Source organism: Dasypus novemcinctus, chromosome 6 (genome assembly GCF_030445035.2).
Source record: "Dasypus novemcinctus isolate mDasNov1 chromosome 6, mDasNov1.1.hap2, whole genome shotgun sequence".
NCBI classification, from domain to species: domain Eukaryota; kingdom Metazoa; phylum Chordata; class Mammalia; order Cingulata; family Dasypodidae; genus Dasypus; species Dasypus novemcinctus.
This window is the reverse complement of record NC_080678.1, coordinates 75,967,035-75,990,387: the sequence shown is the minus strand read 5'-3', so window position 1 is coordinate 75,990,387 and position 23,353 is coordinate 75,967,035. Positions and strand designations below refer to the sequence as shown.

Below are 23,353 nucleotides of genomic sequence, written 5' to 3'. Positions count from 1 at the left end.
ACATTGTGCTAGGTCCTGGTGCCATTAAAAAATACCAATACAATTTCTGTTCTTTATTATCTTACACTTCAATGGGTAAAAAAAGGCCCAGCTATTTCCTGGATGGACTCAGACTATCACCTGTTGTGATAATCCACTGTGTCACAAATTAATTTCTAAGGAAATTCACTAAAAAATTCAATCTAATGATAAATCATTTTAAATTTTAAGTAGCCTTATCTGTAGAAATTATTTGTTGAATTAGGTAAGCTATTCACCACTGTACACAAAAGACTCTTCCAATATGTATTTAAATTTCTTTACCCATTCCTTTTGTTTTTTTTTTTAATTTTTATTTCTCTCCCCATCCCCCTGTTGTCTGCTCTCTGTGTCCATTCGCTGTGTGTTCTTCTGTGTCTGCTTGCATTATCTGGCAGCACTGGGAAAATGCATCTCTTTTTTGTTGTGTCATCTTGCTGCGTCAGCTCTCTGTGTGTGTGGTGCCACTCCTGGGCAGGCTGTGCTTTTTCACACGGGGTGGCTCTCCTTATGGGGCGCACTTCTTGTGTATGGGGCACCCCTATGTGAGGGCGCCCTTGCATGGCATGGCACACCTTGCACACGGCAGCACTGTGCATGGGCCAGCTCACCACATGGGTCAGGAGGCCCTGGGGATAGAACCCTGAACCCTCCGTATGGTAGACGGATGCTCTATCAGTTGAGCCATGTGCACTTCCCACCTATTCCTTTTGTATGTCGGTAAGATGGACATTTAAACTGATGCACATCTCAGGCTCAGTGTGTATGACAATATATCTATAATATGACCTCTGCAGAACCCTTTTTGTTATCAAAGAAATGAAAACAAATTTAACCAGTAAACCAGTCTATTACAGCTACAAATAGAAAATATAATGAAGAAGGAAGTTTTGAAGCAATAATCTTTTGACATTCTGAGAATATCCTCCAAAATGCTTGTATCTGTGGGCTTTTAGAGACTATATTGATGGGCATGCATTACTAATGTCAGAGCTTTATGCTGTATTCTAAAATAAAATTCATTAATTCAAGAGTAAATATCAAACCCCTAGAAGGTCCTCTGTTAGGTTCTATAAGACAGAAAAAAGGAATGTCAAATTGCCCTGAATAATAATATACACAATACCTTGGAGTGAGAGTTTCCCAAATTAGTAAGAATGAACTAGTTTGTAGGGTAGCAGTAGAAGATATGTGCTTTAATTTTAGTTTAAAATCTGTGTAATAGCTAGAAAATCTCTATACTGGCTCAAATGATGTTTTGATGGCTTTCTAACAAATTAATAATCTATGCTACTATATTTGTAAATATAATATTCACTTATCTAAAATCCAAACAAACAACAACTTGAATATAATCTTCTCAGTTACCCTGTGAGGCAGTCTTATTTTTTTGGATCATTTATAAATAAATGAAGAGACCAAGATTAAAAGATTAGGGAACCTGATTCAAATTCATTTTAGGAATGAGTTGGAAATTTCAATTTAGTGTTTGCCCCCAAAGATTGTGCTCCTTCCCTGTATTACACTGTCTCTGTTACTCCAAAGTATAGTGAATTATTGACCAAAAAATAAATTATACTAAAGTTTGTGCTAATTGTACATTATTATATTCTAATTCTTTATAATTTGGCAACTCATTGTTGATATGATGCTGAAATCTGGATCAAAATTCATTTTTGAAACTTTGTGCAAATTTAGTTATTATGAGCCAAATTCACAAAAGTAAAATATTCTTCTTTTGCCATTGTTTTACCCTGGGTTCAATATTTTAAAATTTAAGATGTGCTGGTTAGTACCTCCTTGAAAGGCAAAATAGTGTTCCCAACTTAACTTTACAAAGTTTAAGGACCAGATGGTTCCTCAATGATTCATGGCAATGTGGATAGTGGTAACTGGATGAGTTTGTTTCACAATGAGGACAGTAACAACTGGATAGATCTCCCTTTTCTTCAGAGTCTAACAGAAAGCAAACAACAGACATTTCTTGAGCATTGTTAATCGGTCAGACCCCAAACTTCAGTATTATTCTTGACTCCTTTAGTATTCTTCAGCCCTACTTACTATCCAACAGGAAATTATCTCACTTCTACCTTCAGTAGATCCACAGACACCAATCACTTTTCATATCATCTTCTCTCACCTGCATTAATGCCAGGCCCTTGTAAGTGTCTCCCTAATTCTACCTTGTGAGACTCTTGGCTATTAGCTTGGCTCATTTCCCTTACCTCCTTCAGATCTTTGCACCTGACCATGACCTATTACCCCACTTGACTTTTATCTATCTTACTGATGTGTAAGGAGTATGTATATATAGTGATAAATGTGGTTGGGAAAGGCCACTCTCATGAAATAATAGATAATGTGAGACCTGGGAGAGGCAGCCTGAGGAGAATATACTAGACAGAGGGGCATCTGGAACAAAATACCTAAGGCAGGAATGAGTTCTGTATGCTTACAGAATGGAAAGATTTTGGCTCAAGTGTAGTGAACCAAGGGGAAAACTGTAAGAAATAAGGGGGTATCTAGGCAGGTGGTAGATCTCTGATCTTACATTAATATCCTTGTGAGACTAAATTTTTTTTAAAAAAGCAAGAAAAATGATTTGATAAATGGTAATATTTTGTTTAAATTATTTTACCTAATTCTATTTATTCACAAGTTCTGTGAGGAAAGGAAAAATTACTAAAAATAAATTATTCACATTTTCATTTTACTTTATTTGTAGCACATTTCTGTAAGTCATTTAGTATCATAATAAAGAGTTAAAGAAGTAAATAATAGGGGAAATTTTCTGTAAGCCATATTTGTTATTTACCTTAATAATATTAGAAAGAATCATTAACTCATTGAGAAGTAATTTAGAGATCAAGTTTATACAGTAGTTTATTCCAAAAGCTTTATTGAGTTTATGAGGCAAAATGAGTTCTTGAGAAACATTAAATTTTATTTCTTTAAAGACTTGTATTTGGTTACCTTATTTTCTCTCATATTTACATGAGTTTAATTTTACTTTTCTATACAAGAAGAAATTTATTTCTTAGATTTCTTACCTTCCTTCTTGTTCCCCCATCCTCGTATTTATTACTCTAATTTGTTGTAGTCACATATTCAGAATCATATTTGCTATCCTCTTGGTCTCCCTTCAGCATGCTGATTTTCAGAAATTTTCTGAGTTTTTGGTTCTCAATACTGACAATAAATGAAATCACATTCAGAAAAAATCTTGTTACTTCCTGAAATATTTTCACTTCTGATAAATATATTATCTTGACCTAAAAGGTAGTTTTGGTAGTGAAAAGCACCTAGAATAGTGTTTGGCATATAGTAGGTGCTCAGTAAGTATTTGTTTATGGAATAAATGCTTGCAAGCCCAGGCTTTAGTGTTATATCAATGAGACTGCCAATTACTCACTAGATGGCATGGGGGAAGAAATCTAACCTCTCTAAGCCTCAGTTTCCCCCAATATAAAATTGATATGATAATGTCTACCACTTAAGACTGTTCAAAGGATTAAATGACATAATGCATGCAGAGGGTTTAGCAAAAAGCCTAGCACATAAGAGGCACTCAAATGTTAGCTCTTAACTTTAATATTATTTTACAACCCAAGAAAAGTACATTTAAACAAGTACCGCATTTTAGTAGTAAAATTGTCATTGTTTACTATACATATTTAAATATAAAAAAAATTAGTGGTTGAGGGGCTGGGAAGTAGAAATCTCAAGACAAATTAAATTGTGCTATATTTTTCTCATTTATAATGTATATGGCTATATGTTCAAGACTACATAGTGTTTAGATGAAAAAATGTATCTATTACTTTACTCCCAGCTAGACTGGAACTATTGTATGTATATATGTTTGTTTATTTTTAATTAGACCTGTTTAGACAGGAGTTATTCTAGAAATAAACTTTAATGCTAGTTAACTAAAATCTGTGTTAGATGAGGTGGATATTTAGATCATCACTCTTCCCCACCACCCCACCCCCTGAAAAATATGTAAAGACACAGCAGAACTCAGGGATATTAAAGAAACACCTTCCTCTCAGAAAACATGGAATTCTCTAAATAGGAAGCAATTTATCACTTTACAAATTCTTTCTTTATTAATTTCTCCTTAGCACCTATACTTAGTCCATAAAGAGATAATGTCAATTGTCAGCCACAGGGATGTAGATTCATTGTAAGAAGGTGCCACTTATGGAGCAGGTAAGAGTATTGCCTTAATGAGAATGGAGCACTGTCAATAGAAAGATAAAGTTTTGGACATGAGACTGATCCAGGGTCACTTGACTTTAAAATTCTCATATACCTATGATGAAGCAACCTGTGTAAGTTTACAAATCTAGATTGTAGAAGAGCTTGAATGGAATCCAAACTTTTTTTTTCTCTTGGCCAGTGTTCTTTTTACTACACTATGATCTTTGTACTTCTAGTATCCTGAAATGAGGCTAGATCCATTTGAGCTGCTTTCCCTAGAAACCACCATGTTTTTCTTAATACTTCAGACAAGGTTGTGGATGGAGTTGCTTCTCCATCACCACCTTCTTCATCAGCACATATTTTCAGTTATTTGAAACATCAGGAACCCTCTTTCTCCAAAGAACTGACCACTTCAATGTAATTTCAATCCTTTTTTCTTTGGTCTATCTATACGAAGTGACTATGGCCTCTGTGGGTTTTTAATTTTGGATATGCATGTACTGGACAATAGGTCAGCCACAGAGGTCCCAGAATGAACAAGGATAGTGAGAGGTGGGAAGCATGGAGGGAATCAATATTCTCACTGTATAATTTTTAAACATTATAAATTGAAAGCACATTTCTCTATGTAGTATAGTTTCCATTTCTTAACTGTATCTTGGGAGGACTAATAAATGTAGGCAACTTTCATATAGGTATTTTCCAGAGCTCCTGGGAAAAGTTAAGGAAAATATAGTTATAAATAAAGTTGAGTTAATTAAAAGCCAATTCAACAGCCAATATGTGGAATTTTTAAGAAAAAAATATGTTATCTTGAAATGTCAAATGTTATTAGAAAAAGCTTTATTTTATTTATGGAAAATATATGAATGTAGACCCTGCATTTGCTCGTATTTGAGTAAACAATATTGTGATTCTGATCAGAGAACTCATGGAGAAAGATTCTTTCTGTCAGTATAATCATGGTGTTTTTGGTTTCCATAAAAAGCAAGAAGTTCCTATTGAAATTTGTGATGGGTTCAATGAAAGAGAGTTTCCATTTTTTATTAAGAAAATTGTGTGGGTTTGGATATTTCTAAAATTTCAAAAGTGACTATTAACTTATTATATACCTTTCTAATACCAATATTAGTTGCTCAGATTTATTTATAACCCTCCTCCCTAACTTTGCATTTCTTTTCCTGAAAATTATATGCAGTGGGAAAACTCTTTTTTTTTTTTTTTTGTGGAGAAAGGTTAAATTTTCCATGCCACCCTCCACCTGAGGTGCTTTCCTGCTGCTCTTGGAGTTGAGCCACAGATGGATTGGCAGAACAAACTCTTCAGCAGTCTTCCGCCTTTTTGGTGTGTCTGGAAAGAAACAGCTCATTCAAAACTTGGGTTCAGAAGTTACTGCAATCCGGAAGAACTGTGTTGTGATTGCTTGTCAAAAGCAACATTCACAAATGAAGTCCTGCTGCATTCTACATCCTTACTCAGGTGGATTTCTCCTCTCCTTGTTTGCTCCATCTGGAGAGTTCTGGGCAAACATACAGAACTCACCAGAACCTAAACACAAACACATTATTTGGAGCTGCCCCTACTCCAAATACCAGGGAGAGATTTTGTTGGCATAATGTATCAGGTTCTTATGCCAGCTCCAGAATCTTTGCCCATGTGGTGATGGGGAACATGGAAGCGGGGCTAGGATGGAATAAAATCTGTGGGAGCCAAAGCCTCCATTTGTCCTTCTGCGGGATGTGCAAAGCTGTAGATACTGCAGTGTTTTTGAAAATAATAAAAAATATTTTGCTCATTAACTTTTTAAGTCCTGCTGACTTTGTGAAATCAATATAGCAGAATGTAATTGATTTATGAAATGAAAAATCCCTGCCTGACCTGTAAGCTCAGCAGTCATTGCTCTCAGCACTGTGCCCTTCTGCTCATTTGTGTACTTCCTTTTGTGCTGCCTGAGCCAAGGATGCCATCAGAATTGGAAGACTCAAGCCCTCTGTTGACAGACTATTTAAGATGTAGCTTTCATTGCCTCTCTGGGGTCTCAGCTTTCTCCCTGTTTCTCTTCCTATCCAGGTCACCTGAAGGACTTCAGTTTCTTTCTCATAGTTCCTAATGTCCTCATAATACTTTATTGGAAAGGCAAGATGCCATTTATACCTGTCTTTTGACACTTTAATATATTGGCTGCTCTTCTGTTTCTCTCACCTTATCCTTTCTCCCGTAGCTTGTCTTACTTAGCATGTCTCTTGCCATCTGGCCTTATCTATTTATCGATCTCTTTTATTCTATTTTTATAACCTCATGAGGTGAACAAATTTTATTTCTGCCATTTTATTTGTTTAACTTCAGCATTCTTTCATTTTTAAAGATATTTTTACTTCTCCTACCCCAGGATAATTATGTTCTTATATCACCTTAAAAAATACTGAAGTAACTGTTACATCCCAGGCACTCTTCTAGGTGTTTTATATCAAATTATCTTCACAAGAACTCTATCCCTGGTTATAGGTCAGGACACAGATAAAGAGAGGAGGTTAAGTAGCTTGCTTGAGGTCACTCAACTATTAAGGGGCAATGCTGGTATTTGAAATTAGTTCTGTTTGTACACCAAAGTCTGTGTTTCCTTTTTTTCCAGTACAACATGATACTTCCAATGCCTGCTTTTCTTTAAATGTTTAACTAGCAAAATCTAGCTCTTGGCTGCCTGTAAAAGAGCTCATTCTTTTCAGTGCCACTTTTTCAAATAACTCTGCCATTTAAGTTGCCAGAATGCAAAAGTACTACTTCAAGATTTTTGTCTACCATAGTATATTGGTTGGCTTATTCTTTTTACTAATTTCCCATCTATCTACTGCTCTGCATATGGAGCCCCTTGTGTCATCATTAAAGGTGGAGAGAAGTGTTCTTACATTGTCAAAAGTCACTAAGAGCCATCCCATAACCTAGACAATTGAATAGGCACCTCAGCCAAATAGACAACCTTTGGGAGCTTCATGCAGATTTCATCTTCTCTTTGTTTTTATGATACTATATTGAGAGCAAGTAAGTGATAAAATTATAGAACACTGCAGCAGCAGGAGAGGGATGCAATGTCCTTACTTCTTAAGTAGTTGAAGGCACCAGGAGTTTCCCCATAAAGGTACTGTCTATTGCAGTTAAGTGCCATGCCGCATCCATAATGCATTAGTTTACAGTGAGTTAATGGGCTCCATCCGTCTGAAATCTTGTATAATATTGCTGTCACATCGGACATTACTATCATTCAAGATGTGCAATATTGAACCAAAAATTAACCACAGACGCCATATTAAAACAGCTGCAGATTTAGATTTAGCTGCAGCAGGAAGAAAATGTGCTATGGAAGTTGGCCAGAAGAGCAATGGAGATATGCTGTAAAAGACGAGGAGGAGAAGGAAATTGAGGTCAAGTTGCCAAAAAGGAAAGAAATGGAAGGGTTTGTGTTCTTCATATGGTCAGTGGCAATTTTAAAAGGGCTCAAAGTCCAGGAAAAGTGTGTGGAATAAAGAATGAATTATGTTTGAATCATTTGATGAAGTTTTAAAGCAGAAGGGTCTAATCAGAACAATATTTAGAGAGATAAATGAAGCTATAAGGAAAATGCCTATAAATGTGATTAGTCACTTTTGGATTAATGTAATGAGACTACTGATTTAGGAATAAACTGCTAGAAAAACTATGGATACTGAAAGTGACCAGTGTCTGAGAAGAAAGTTCTTGTGGGCAAGGAGTCAAAACAAACCCAGACTATTACAGAGTTTGGGATCATCTTGAACATCCTTGGACTCAAAGGCTGTTCTCTGTGAGTGGACCCTCATGAGAGTAACTGTCCCCAATTTGGGGTAGAATTTTGGAGGGTTCAGTTGGTACAATTCTGTACTAGAAACGGAGGTGGCAAAATTGTTTTTCAACAGCATTTTGGATATGTGAGATGCTCACTAACTTCAGGGCTATCTGCTTTTTTGCTATTCGTTAGTTCATTTAGTCATAAGTGGGTTGGAATGTCCAGCAGTTTTACTTCCCATTTGATTTCTGTTTGGGAAATGGTAAAGGCCAATGACAGCCATGGCAGTGTCAGGTGCGTTTCTCTTTTCTCTGCGTGAGCCAGAAGATGGCTTGCTCATGCAGTAACCCACTGCTAACAGAGCAATTAGATAGTAAGCATTTCCCTCACCCTGGTGTTTGGCTGCCTAAAACCATTGTCTCTGCTGTGTTATGGTACACCTGACTTAGGAGGAGAGCTCAGGAACACAGTAGTTTCTAAATCACCAGCTGACTTCATTGGTGGGATGGAGGAAAAACTGGATATTTACCATCATAGGTCAGTCAGAATCTTCTGACCTTCACTTGTAAATTGTTTCTGCTTCCCTGGTTCAGAAATGAAGTATTGAATGATATGATTAGTAACCAGGAGTCATATTTGGCACCTTACAAGTTACTAGGGGGCATTCTAAGTCTCTCTGAGCTTGAGGGGAAAAAAACATCTGGATTGCTGAGATACAATCTTGTTTTTGTTTTTCTTCCTTGCATTAGGTTTGAACATAAAAGATTAAAAACCTAACAGGTAACTCCCTGCTGGTCTATTAGTGCTTCAGGAAACAAAACCAAACCATTTTAAATAAGCCTCCTATTGTCAAAATCTAGGAAATGATAGTGCCATTTCAAAGAGCTTTTGGCCCAAAAATATTCTGAAAAATTGGAAAAAGTTTGAAAAATCTGGAGTACCATGATGATAGCGATGAAGGTGAATGTAGCTACCATTTATGAGTGCTGTGTGTTCCCAGCACTTTATCTGTATCATCTTATTCATTCCTCCAACAGCTTTATGTCCTAAGTGGTGGTGCTAGTACTACTCACCATTTCACTGATGCAGCACTGATGATGAGGCATAGCACTGTTAACTAACTCTTCCAGGTCACACAGCAAGAACATGTTACAACTATTTCACAGACCCAGAAAGTTAACCCTGAGTCTGCACTCTTAAACAAGACTTTCCTGCTTCTGTCATATGAAATCTCATATTGGAAACTCTTATGTAACTATTTCTTCATTCTCTCTCTTAAACTTAAAAATAAATGAAAGGGAAATTTCTGAAGGTGTATTCTAATACTGTGCACAAACTAAAATTGAATAGAATACCATTTTAACTGATACATAAGTTTTCCTCACTTTGGAATGAACCAATTCTAAAAATCATATTTAGGAAATAGTGATTTGAGGGATGGCAATTAAACAATTTTTTTAACTTGTCTTTTTTAAAAAAAGATACATAGATTAGGGATGGCAATTTTATGAAGGGACTCATTACTTGTCAGGATGATTCAGTAAAGATTTCCTTCAAATGGTACACCTTGTGCATTTCAGATAGAATGTATTTCATTAAAAATCAGGGTAGACCATAATTTTAATACCATTTTGGTTCTGTATGTCAAGTCTTGCCTACATTATACTTTTATTTTAATTAAATAAAAAACTTGCATGAAATAGTGCAATATACGTTTTACAGTAAATGTATTCACTGAAACTTTCTCAATTGCAAATTTTTTATCTGCTATTTGGAGTTGTTCTGGACCTTTTTTCTCTTAATTCTTCAGGGCCATATTTTTAAAATGGTCATAGATAGTATGTGCATATAGACACACGTTTGTGTCTCTCATTACGATATATAAAACCATGGATTTCTATACCTAACCTTTGTTCTTCTACACTTAGGAATAAAAGTTTGTATGTAATTCTTTCCTAAAATATGTGTTAATTTCATAAATATTGAGCAAGAACTCTTAAATTCATGAACCGTTTTGTGTAATTTCCAAATTAAAACAAAAGTGATCCAGACACACATGAGGTTATAGTGTGTGACATATCCTAAATTCAGTGACAGTTTGAAATGCAGGATTTATGGACAGCAAGAAAGAGAATCCCATTTCCTTTCCTCAGCCTTTTCATTATGGGGAAAGAAAAGACTCCTTATCTAACAGTGATAGATATCTGTTCTGAGTTTTTTTGACCTCTAAAACAAACTAGGCTCTTTTTACTTAAAAAAGTTTTGGAATACTTTTGGAAGTTCTTTAGATAGGAATGGTGAAGTCGTCTGGCTTTCTATTCTACGTTTGATAACAAACAACAGGAAATCATTCTTTTCGTGATATATGAATTGGGGCACTGGTATAGCTTCTAAAACTTTATTGTAAAGCATGACTCTGTCTCATATCACAAAAACTTCATATATCATATGCATTTTAGGGCCTTTAAGCAAATTTTGTCATTTCAAGCACTTAGTATCTTTTCTCACTGATTTATATTAGATTGTTATTTTAGACAATGGGACTACCAAACATCAGTTTACTTTCAAGAAAACATTTGGACATAGAAACTACATTGAATTTCATATGAAATGTCCAACATTCCTCTCCAGATTAACAAATTTTATTCATTTCAATATCCAAATGATAAACACCTGAAAGTAGTTATTTGAAAAACAACCACTGCCTGGGAAAAAAAAAAGTTTGGGCTTGTTTTCCACTAAGAGGCCTGTGGTTTGTTATACTTTTTTGATAAGATAATCTTCAACATGAGGATTAAATACTTGTTTTGAGTGGAATGAATAATGAGAACAAAGGTACTCAGTCCAGAGAATAAAATAGTATTAAATGTAAAGTAAATAGATCCGACTGGTAGGGAACTAATGAAAAATATGACCAGAAAAGTAAATTTCGTCTAGATTGAAGAAGGCCAATGATGCCAAATTTGGGAATTTGACCATTTTTCTTTAGGGAATTTAATGTAGATTTTTTATTAAGAGTGTGACGTAGTTATAGCAATATTATATGAAGCTCTCAGACAGGTCATGAGGTTACTGCAGTAATCTATGGATAAAGTGATGGGGGCAGGAATGAAAGTGGTGGTGACGGTGAATAAAAAGGAGTCCTGTGCATTCGTGAGCCTGGAGGGTGTGTGATACATGTTGTTCTCTCTACCTGAGATGTTTGTTTCTCCTCTCTCTGCTTTACTGAACCCTTAACTTCAAGTCTCAGCTGAAATGTCCTTTGCAGGTAAGTTTTCCTTGATCCGCTAAGAGATCCCCCACCCCATTTAGATGCTCTCCAACACTATGCTTTATTTTGTTTTCTTTTTACCTTGCAGTGTTTGAAACACGTGTAATTATTTAGCCATTTCTAATTATATCTAAAATCTTCTCCACCAGAATTTTAAGCTCTACATGGGCAAGAACCACTTTTATTTTATTCATCACAATACCACCAGGACTCAACAGAGAAAAAGAGCCATTATTGAGCCTCTAGGGATGTGCTGAATATAGAGGAAGACAAAGCGAGTCAGGGATTGGAAAGAGTCAAATATAACTCAAGTTTTGAAACTCAGTAGGATATCAAGCAACTATAGACCCATCTTTTATATTTTACAATACATGAGTTCTATGTATTTTCCTGAGAACAGATATTGATGGGGAAGAAGTACAAAGTCATGTGGTCTCAAGAGAAGCAGGGAGAGGGGACGATTAAGTAGAAGAAACAGAAGAGAATGAGGAGACTGAAAGATTTAGCAGAAAGACTGTGTCTTCTGTAGGGGAGGGTGACTGTATTAGTCAGCCAAAGGGGTGCTGATGCAAAATACCAGAAATTGGTTGGTTTTTATAAAGGGTATTTATTTGGGGTAGGAGCTTACAGATACTAGGCCATAAAGCATAAGTTACTTCCCTCACCAATGTCTATTTGGAGCAAGATGGCTGCCGACGTCTGCAAGGGTTCAGGCTTCCTGGGTTCCTACATTCCTGGGGCTTGCTTTTCTCTGGGTTCAAAGTTCCCTTCTTTCTGGGGCTGGCTTCTCTTTCCTCTGTAAGCTTACTTCCTGAGGCTCCAACTTAAGCCTTCAGCATCAAACTCCAGCATCAAAACTCCAACATCAGAAACCCTCAACTCTCTTCTTTGCCATGCCTTTCATCTGTGAGTCCCCACCTACCAAGGGTGGGGACTCAATGCCCTAATGACGTGGCCCAATTAAACCCCAGTCATAACTCAATCAGGCCCAGATACAGATCAGATTACAAACATAATCCAATATCTATTTTTGGAATTCATAACCATATCAAACAGCTACAGTGACCTTGAATGATAGGTAAGAACCAGACTATCTTGTGGTTGGACTGGCACAAAATCACTATGAAAACTGAAAAATTATACGCAAACAACTGTGCAAAGCACCCTGTACTTGACATTCATAGACTCAGAGAATCCAAGAACCTGAAGGGAAGTCAAAGGCTGATCACTTCCCAATTCTTGATTTCTCTTTGCAATATCCAGCCAAATAGTCATCAAGCTTTGCCAGAACACCCTGAGAAAGAGAAACTTTCCCACTTGTAACAATAGCTGCTGACTCAAAAGCCAAACTGAAAAGGAGACATCTCATAAAATCACAGCTAAGTCAAGTACGTCCTTATCCACAACACTTAGTCATCTATGCTAATACTTTTCCAAGGAAAGTAGTACATTGTTCATACTACTCATTGGTACTATTAATTACTACTGATTAAACATGAATACATTTATTAGACAAGCTTCTGTGGTAAGAGCTATGTATTTTGTAGGTGCTCCCTCTTAGGGAACCAGTCAGTACCTGGGCTAGCAATCAATGCAAATTGCAGAATCATATCACGGTTTACTTAGATTGAAGAAGGCTTTTCTAAATGATGGAATACTGATTTTAAATGGTACTGAAGAATGATCTTTTTGGTCAGATAGAAAATGGCATGTCTTAATGGAGCCTAAAATACTAGCTTTACTCATCTCTTTTTGATCAAGAATTACCTTTGATTCAAAGCCTACTGTTTCAGAATTGCTTCGGCAGATTTTAGGTCCATTCTTGATTCAAAGCTAGTTTGACCTAAGCTGGAATAAGTTTTTCCTTAAGAAGAAAGGAATAATAAAAAGAACTCTTATAACTCAATGTGAAGAAAAACAACTGAATAAAATATGGCAAAAGTCTTGAATAGCCACTTCAGAAAATATATACAAATAGTGAATAAATACATGAGGAGATGTTCAATGTAATTACTTATTGGGAAAAGGCAAATTGAAATCATGATAAGATACTACTTCATGCCCACTAGAATGACTAAAATAAACAAGAACAACAAATTCTGACAGATTAAATGTTGTCCATTTACAGACCAATAAAACTCTTACCCATTACTGATGGGAATGTGAAATGAAACAAGCAAATAGGGAAACAGTTTGGGAGATTCTTTAAACAGATAAGCATAAACCTACCCTATGAACTAGCAAATCCTAAATATTTACCCAAGAAAAATGAAAATATATGTTGACAAAAGACCAATAACACAGATTTTCAGAGCAGCGTAATTTAAAATACTCAAAACCTGGAAACAATCTTTATGTCCATCAACAAGTGAATGGATAAACTAGTATATTGTATTTGAATATACAATGGAATATTAAAGAATAATAAACAAACTGATTCAGTTCTTTGTATTTCTCTTTTTCTGAATCAGGAATAGGACCAAAAAGTAACTTGAGCAAAAGAAACAAGATGCAAGAGTACAATTAATGATTCACAATTATATCATGTTCAAGAATAGGCAAAATGAATCTATGGTAATAGGAGCAGATCAGTGATTGTCTGGTGCAGAGGTGGGAGGATTAACTATAGAGCAGCACAGGTCAACTTTATTGGGTGACAGAAATTTTCAAAATATTGATTTGAATGGTAGTTGCATGGGTATATACAGTTGTCAAAACCAATTGAATTATGCATTTTTAATCTGTGCATTTTGCTGTATGAAAATTATACTCCAAAAAATCTGATTAAAAATAAAGGAGTAAGTCAATACGAATATAACAAGATTATTTTGGAGCATATTTAATTTACACAAGAGAGTTTTAGTACTGTGAAAAATGTAAATTATATGTTGCTAATTATAAATGAGAATATTACTAAAGCAGACTTAAATAGGCTTCTATATAGAAATGTTTGGTTACCAATACATTTAGTTAGGTGAAAAGTTGCATTCCAACTCAAGATACTTTATATTTCATTTTAATTTAGATTGTCCTTGTCATCTATTAATCCTAATTAATGAGAATTCATTGTAATATCAATGTTAGCGTCCTATATCCAAAAAATGATGAAAGACCTAGTAGAGTATCATGGAATTTTGTGCTGGTTGTCAATTTTCTTGGTCAAAATTCATGCCTTGTAATCTGTATTAACTTCTATTTCATTTCACCTGAAAACTGAATTTCTGACATTTGAATAAGACTTTTAAAAATTATTTCTAATAAATAGGTTGATCATAATAGGAAGTCACTTTGAGCAATTAGAAAAACTGGTCTTAAATGTTTTACTATTATAGCATTTTTTTTTCTTAAAATGTATATGAACTGCTTGTGGTTGACTTAATTTTTAATATTGGCATTTCACATTTCAATATTCTTATTTCTGTCCACTGTATTTATTTATCCTACTTTTCTACATCTATGAAGTTTCAAAGTTCTATTTGATAGAGCCCTTTAATAGTCTTATATAAAGTTTTTAACATTATGGCTTTGCTTATGCTACAGTCGTATTTAGTAAAAGTAATTAATGAAATGTTTAGCACTGGAAAGAAGTACTAAAATAATCTGGATTGTCCAAAGTTAACTATTCTCCAAGAATTATTGCACCAAAATATCATTCATAGTGAAGAAGAGGAAGAATTAAAATTCTAAGTTAATAAAATGCATTCTAATATACTGTGTATATTATGAGAAATTTTGAACTGATCATTTCATTATATTTAAGGAAGGGTTGCACTCTGAAGCATAATAACAAACAAGATCAGCCTATGAAAAAAATAAAGCTTTGTTCACTCAACTGGAACCTGGAAACCAGAATAAATTGGTGATTTTTCTCAAATCCAAGAGGATTATAGCCCCAAGATAAGGAATAGGTGTGAAATGGTGACACTAAAAAAGCTTAAAAACTCAGTGATTTATAGGGCTCAAGACAGCATTAGGAATCATAAAGACAAAGCTTCAAGGATAATGAAGAAAATGTTCAAAAATCATAGTGCGTAAACAGAGGAATGTAACTGCATTTAACTTTCTGTTTCTAAAACAAATTTTGACAGAATAAAATATACTGAAGTATATTGCAGTGTTTTAAAACAAAAGAATGTGCTCTGACTTGATAGATAAAATATGATTTTGGTCAAGACATAAGAAATATTGAAGAAAAACCCATCCTGGTATGACTTTATAAGAATAGTAGAGATGATAGGTTTCTTTATAATTAAAATAAATTATGCTGCTGGTGTGTTATCTGTTAGATTTTCAGCATTGGCGGGATTTATTGGCAAACTCAGCAAAGGGGGAGTAGTTTACACTCTTATCTGCCTGTACCCACACAGTGATGATGGTGACAGCAACAATGGGCACTCACGATTAGTAGGCACTCTACTAGGTGCTTTACATAAAGTAATACAGCAGATGAGTGAGATATACTCCTCATTTTAAAGACTTGAACAGGTTAAATAGGTTGATCACCAAGTTTTGGCATTTAATGGTAGTATTGGTAGCACAACATTGTGAACATAATTAACAGCACTGAATTACATGTTTGAATGTGGTTATAAGAGGAAATTTTAGGTTTATATGTGTTACTAGAATAAAAGTTAAACAAATACAGAGAACCCTATTTTAAATGATGGAATATATTAATAGTTACTTGTACAGTTATAAAGTGTTCTTTCGTGAATTATAACAAATGTATCACTCAAAGTGTTAATAACAGAGTGGTTTATGAGAACTCTATTTTATACATGATTTTTCTGTAAATCTACAACTTCTCCAAAAATCATGAAAAGAATGAAGTTAAATAATTGGCACAAGGCCAGATAAATGATAAAAGGCAGAACTGAGACTGAAACACAGTTTGATGCCTATTCTGAAGCCTGTGCTGCTTCTACTTGATGATGCTAAATAGTTAAAGTCCAAGATAAAATCCTTTTTTCCATTAAGATCATGAAGAGGGAGAAAAGACAGAAAGAGGCAAGTAATGAAAATACTCAGAAATGTAAATAAACATGCATGAAGTGAAGAAGAAAGAAAGGAAGGAAAGGAAACAACTGGACTCTTGGCACAATTAATAGATATATCCTTTCCATTTGATTTGAGGGCATTTGCTTGCCTTGCACACTGAAACTTCTTGAGACTTTATTTTTATTACCTACAATGAAGCACTATCAGTAGGAAGGAATAAGCATTTAGAGGATGGATTTGTACCCTATTCTCTAAGTCTCTTTTCAGGTAGAATTCAAATATTATGTAGGACTTTATTTGAAATATTTCTGTCTGGAACCAAAGAACAGATAAGACTTTGGCTTTCTAAAATTCTATTCTTATATTTTGTGCAAATAATGTCTTTATGTAGACAGATTTTCTGGTTGTATTTATTAGATATTACAGGTCACTCATCTGTAAAAAATACCTCTTTGATCCATTTTTGCTTTTTGTTATATTTTATGTAAATATAAATAGGCACTAAAATTACCCTATTAGAAGAAGAATTTTGTTTTGTTTTTTATTTATTTGTTTCAAGCATAAATCTTTTGTGTGACATGAGGAGGACCAATTGGTTTCTGGCTCCCAATTTCCTCACTGAACTAAAATATATTACCATGGATGTCTTGGAAGGGAAAAATAATTGCTTAAAAACTGCTAAATACATAAAGAAACTGATGTTTGTGTGCAGGAAATACACAGATGTCTTCCTAAGAGATGGTATTATAAAACCAAGAAAGCAATTCCAAAAGCCATGACTGCTTATAAAGTTTCGTGTATGCTTGAATCTATTATGTACTTACCACATCTGATTGTTACTATTGCTCAGGGCTTCTAAACTTCACATAATTCAGAGTACCTATCTTTTCTGTGTGTTTAAAGATGTGCTTGTCCATGGGAGGATCTATACTTGTTACAGGTTAGAATGATTTTGGAATTCATATACTGCTACTCAATACAGGTATGGAACTAGCCTTGACTCCCAATCCCAGTTTTAGTCTCAACGTGTTTAGTAATAATTATGTCCTGAGAGAAATCTTTTAGTTGGGTCACTTTTTTATTTTATTTTTTTATATGCCTTTAATATATATATATATATTTTTTCTTCTTTATTTTCTTTTAAATATTACATTCAAAAAATATGAGGAACCCATAGACCCCCACCTCACCCCCCCCCCCATCAACAAACTCTTCCATCATTGTGGCACATCCACTGCACCCAGTGAATACATTCTGGAGAACCTCTGCAGCACATGGACAGTGGTCCAAATTGTACTCCACACTCTCCTCCAGTCCAGCCAGTGGGCCGTGACAGGACACACAACGTCCAACGTCCATCCCTGCAGCACCACCTAGGACAACTCCAAATCCTGAAAATACCCCCACACCATATCTCTTTTTCCCTCTCCCGACTATCAGCAGCCACCATGGCCACCCTCTCCACATCACTACTACAGTTTTTTCCCTTACTAATCACAATATTTCCCCAGCAGAACACCAGTAAGTCCACTCTAATCCATACTCTATTCCTCCATCTTGGCCAGTCCCCCTCTACATCAAGAGGGGGTTTAGATTCCACATGGATGATGGATGCAGTTCTCCTTCTTGCAGCTGTAGGCACTCTTGGCTCCCTGGTGTGGTGGTTGAAGTTGGGTCACTTTTGTTACCCTATCTATATATAGTAATCCTGAGATTGAAAACTTTTTATGTTATTTCTATAAGGTGTTTCTGATAGGGGTTATACAGCAACCTGATGTCATCTATGATATGGCAATATAGGTCTCCAAGGTAGTGACCCTTATGAGTGTTGTGAAAGGCGGTTTTCCCTCTCTAGTGTGAGACAGAAAGCTCATGTGAAAAACTTAACTAGCCAATAAACATACAATATGTTCAACTCACCAGGAATCAAATAAACTTGAATTATATCAATTTTGATCTATCAAATTGGAAGATATTTAAAAATTGCTATATTCTAGGTATCGTGAAATAAGCAGTTTCATAACTACTAGGAGTAGTTATAATACAAATTACCAGGAAAACATTTTGGTGCTATGGATCAAAAATGCTAAACTTTTGGTACAGCAATTTGGCATTTAGGAATATATCCTAAGGAGATAATAATCATGGATACAATCAAGGTTTTATGGAGAAATCTGCTTTAAGCATTCTTCCCCAACTTTTAAATTTTATACATTATCCAAATGTTCATCAATAGCATAATTAAATTATTGCACATTCATTTGATGGAACAATATGAAGTCATTAAAACTCATGTTTTGAAGAAGTTTTAATGACATGAGAAGTGCACACAATGTAACAATAAATTATAAAAGAAATAAAATTGATATACAGTATGATTCCATTATGTAAATATAAATGCCTGTACATTGACATAAGAATGTTTTCTGTGGTTTTATTTTCCTACTGAAATTATATTTCCTTTACATTTTGTTATTCATGTTAGTATTTTTCAAAAATTGTGCAATGAGCATTTTTGCTTTTACAAAATCAGAAAACAAAGCAATAGTCAGTTAAAAGAAATAATAAACGTTAAATAAAATGTAATCTCTATTAAAGTGTACATTTCGATATGCTATATATATCATATTTATTTAGATGTTTTCTAAAACAGTTCCCAAAATTCATTACTTTGCCTTAGGCCTCTTGCTTTTGTTTCTGAAAAGGCTTGACATTTAAAAAATCTAGCAGAATCTATAGTCAACAACACACTAATCTTATTTGCTGACAATAGAGATGATACTGTGATCTTATATAATTCCAGTATATCCTGAAGAATTATTGGCAAGTTTTGTGGAAGCAGATTGGCTCTTTCAGCCTCAGCAGTCATGGGACAAAGAATTGCCTCTAGGTGGTAACTTGATTGTAAGGGTATACCTTTCCATGCTTTTAGTGTAAGCTTGTCCTTTCATACACAAGAGGCAAAAAAAAAAAAAAAAAAATTCAGTAGCTATTAAAAAATCCATTCATTAAATGGCATTCTTAAATGTTTGAAACACATTGAATCATAGATTTCATTACTATTCAGTAGTGCATTAGCTTCTTCCCATCTAAGACTCTATTAACTACTCATTATTGCAGAATTGAATTTTTTAAGGGGGTACATTCCATCTTAATCAGAATTTCATATGTTAGGAACATATTCTATTTAATGTTCCTTAAATGGTACTGTTTGCAAGTGTTGCATAAAATTAATGATGATTCAAATCTACTAAAGGGATTACTTTACTTTTTATCACCAGTACATTTATCTTATTTTATGGTTTACCTCAGAATATTCCCAAGACTTTATTCTTATGTTCTTAATTTTATGATCTTAATAAGTTTTTGAAATTTACAGTTTCTTATTTTTTTTTTTCTGGAAAAATGACTTTTAATGACTGACATAGACCTGCCTCATATGGTTGTATAATTTGTATGTTTGGAGTGTGAGAATATAAGTGGGGATGAAATCCTGCAGCACTGATGAAAATGTGCCATTTTATAATTCGGCTAAGCCAGAGGGGGTAGTTTTGTATTTATTTTTTGCATCATCATATAAGTGTTCTATGTATACTAGTAGAGGTCTTGGTTTTATAGTAGACATTAAGTGTTAACAAATGGAAAGACATGGTTCGTGTCAAGGGTAATATATGTGTGTATGTGCATGAACACATGAGCAAAAAGTGTGCATTTCTAGGAAAATTATCCCTATTGTTTGTTGCCTTATTACAAAACTATCAATTATTCTTATGAATTGTCGATTACGTGCTCATAGTAGTGCCAGGTTATATGTTATGCCCAAAGCTTCTTATTGCTTTTGGAACTCATAATTACAAAATTACAACATACATAAATGTGTGGTAGGCCACCTACTCCATATACAAAATTGTATATTGTTAGTTGTATTTCCTAGAGTTTGTAATAGGGAATGAATCTGGGGTTGAGTAGGAAAATCTCCTAAGCATGTCTTGGAAGAACTAACTAGCTTTGTTTGGGATAGGGAATGAGCACAGAGGTGTGGAGATGAGAGTGCACTGGCTGACACATGATGTTCTACTTCTCATAGTAAGTTTTGTAAGAACATGATCCACCAGTCAGTGATCCTTTCTAACTTATTATGGATTTGTTTTTTTGTAGTGGTTGAGAAAGGGCCGTTTGATTGTCAATTTCAGATCTTACTATTGTCCCTGAAAATCAAGTGTATATCCCATTAGGTTTATAACATTTAAACTGACCTAAATCAAGCTATGTTAAAAAGCTTCTTTGAGTCTGATAGCTTAATTTTAGCAATATTTTTTGTATAATCTGAAAACTTTTTTCCTGAAAAAAAAAAATTGCATGGTTTAGTTAACCTAGCTGCATGTTAATTCTTTAAGATGATTAAAAACAAAAACAAAAACAAACCAAAAAAACCACTACAGGACATTTTCTTTTTTGTTTTTTAAAGAATAATGACATCCAAACAAATTTATTTTCCATTGCATTACACAAAGGGTCTTTATTGCTTACTAACAGTTAGATGATGCTAAAACTTTGTACATCAAAAGTGGGAGTAAGACATTCTTTACATTAAAGGCTAATTTAATTGGCTAAAATATGATTTAAAATGATTTGTTCACTAAATTCAAATAAGAATATAGTTTGACACAGTTTCTAAATATAATAGAATTATTTTCCTTTACTGATGGTAATGATTAAAATAGCTAATGTTTATTGGTCTTACTGTGTGCCAGATGTTTCACTGTTTCTCACAATGTCGAGGAATAAGAAGCATAACCTTGCAAAATATCTAATAAGTCACTCCTGCCCCTGCTTCTGTGGATCAGCCTGTGAGGGAATGGCCTTGCAGGAGAATATCAGATAAATAACTCCTGCCCCTGTTTCTGTAAATCAGCCTGTGAAAACATAGACTAGGAGAAAGTTATCAAACAAGTGAGTGACTTCACCACCCGCTTCTTTAAATCAGCCTGCAAACTTGCAGCTGCATTCTACCTCTGTAACCCCCCTGCTTGCAAAATTTCGCCTAGCAACGTATTAGCCAGTGAACAAAAGTTATGCTGATCCCACCTGAAATCCTATATAAACCTATGAAAACTGAAAAACGGGGCTCAGAATTTGGAGATTGACTCTCCTCTGGGCCCACGTGTAATAAAACTGTTCATCCACCTTTCTGGAGTGCCAGTTGTGAGTTTTCTATGTTTCAGAACTCCTGGCTTTGCTGTAACATTTGGTTTCCTGACCAGGAAACCCAACCAAGCTGGCCCTTTGAGCCTCCAGTGTGGTGTGCATGGCTGGTGGAGATCTCCACACCAACAAGGTGGCACCACCTGTCCCCTTGATGGGGCCTTCTTTGGGGAAAGGATCCCTGTGGGCCACGTCCTCCACCGCAGCCTGGCTTGGTGGAGAGGTGGATTGAACAACATCAGGAGACATCAGAAAGTTAAAGCCCCAGGGTTCTGAGTCCCAGTCAGGCCCATCTCCGGACGGAAGGGGAGACTGATCACCTCCCAAAATCTCGAGCTTTGAGATTACAGGATAAGGTAGTCCCTTGGGTGGGACTGTGTAACATCTGAATGAGTGAATGAATGGGGCTGCAGAGGCTTGCCTCAGCTGATCCAGTCTGTGGCTCCACAGCCTGTGCTATGGAGTCCGAGTGGGCCCCAGCCTGTACTCTGTGGCTACATCGTATGGCATAATGGCTAATCCAGACTCTACACAGATGCCTTAACTAAGATGAGCCTAAGTTCTTGTAAGAGATGCAGACAGGTGGGCATCTGAGTAGCCTCGTGAGGGGCCCCCCTCTTTTGTTTGTCCTGCAACACCGGTTCAGGGATGGGATCATCACAGTCCAAACACACAGTCTTAGAGTGTATGTTAGAAAAATTCAAGAAAGGATTTTCCAGAGATTATGGTATCTGTATGTCCCCTGGAATTCTCCAGACCTTATGTGAGTTGGAATGACCCATGTTTGGTGTAGACTGGCCCTCAAAAGGAACCCTAGATGTAACCAAGGTTCATGCAGTTTGACAGGCAGATACTGGAAGCCCCTGGCCACCCTGATCAGTTTCCCTACTTCAATACAAAAACTGCCCAAACCCTGCCCCCTTAGGTTAGATTCTGTGTTGAAAGGCAGGGTCAGAGCAGGGTCCTAGTAGCTTAGATGGCCAGATCTCTGTAGGAGAAATAAAAGCGCCCAAGAGCACCCTGTGCACAGCCGACAAGGCATAGCTTGTCAGTTGCCGACACGCTGTCTCTAAGGCAACCACACAGCTGAATGGAATGGCCGCTGACCACGAGGTCTGACAGAATGGCAACCAAGCCCTGTCCAGCTACACCATGTCTTCTTCCTCCTCTCTGAGCCCCTTTCCCTTTGTTTAATCCCCACCAATCAAGCAGTATGGCGTGAAAAAACTCAGCCTATGTGATCAACCTAACCGTCCCCCATAGCTTACCCATCTCCTTGTTTGGGCATATATTTGCCCCTGCCAATCAAATACCGCCTAGCCCCCCTTCCCATAGCCCTGAACTATAAATTGCTGTTCCTACTTAATAAAGTTAGACTTAGTCCAGAACCCTGTCTCTGGAGTGTGCATAGTCTCTGTATCCGTCCTCACTCCCCCCCCCTCCCCCAGGGCCAACTAGTTCAAGCCCGCCGGCCCGGGGGACGCCTCAGTCCGGTGGAAAACGGTAGCAGTGTCGACTTGTGATATCAAACAGTAGCAGTGTCAAATTGCGACAGATCTCAAAAGCCTATTATTCTACAAGGACCTTCGGAGGAAGACACTTTACCCCCCCCCACCCCCAGCCCCCATATGTTCCAGTCGTTCCAAGGCATCTCCCTGCCCTAGAGCCTCCACATGCAGATTTCTCAGAGCCTCCTCCACCTTCAGTTTCCTGGCACCCATCAGCCTCCCCCAAGGGGGGATCCTGAGACCCCTTTGGCAAGAAAACTTGGTCTGCACAGCCTGTACTTCAGATGCCCCTCCGTGAAACACAGAGCCCAGCCCAGATCTGTGCAGACGGGACTGTCCAACCCGGGA

At 36.0% G+C, this 23,353-nt stretch overlaps 2 protein-coding genes across 6 annotated transcripts in view; one reads left to right on the top strand and one right to left on the bottom strand.

Moving 5' to 3' along the window:
• Window positions 1-23,353, top strand: part of CTNNA3 (catenin alpha 3) — a 1,802,485-nt gene that overhangs the window by 639,754 nt on the left and 1,139,378 nt on the right. The gene's annotated exons all lie outside the window — the stretch shown is intronic.
• The window catches only part of LRRTM3 (leucine rich repeat transmembrane neuronal 3), a 190,575-nt gene that overhangs the window by 126,867 nt on the left and 40,355 nt on the right, over window positions 1-23,353 (bottom strand). The window contains exon 3 of one of the 2 annotated variants that reach the window (XR_011649035.1): window positions 3,069-3,207. The exons of the other annotated variant lie outside the window; for it this stretch is intronic. The gene's annotated coding sequence lies outside the window, so the exon portion shown is untranslated. The remainder of the gene's footprint in view (window positions 1-3,068; window positions 3,208-23,353) is intronic. 2 annotated transcript variants of the gene reach the window in all.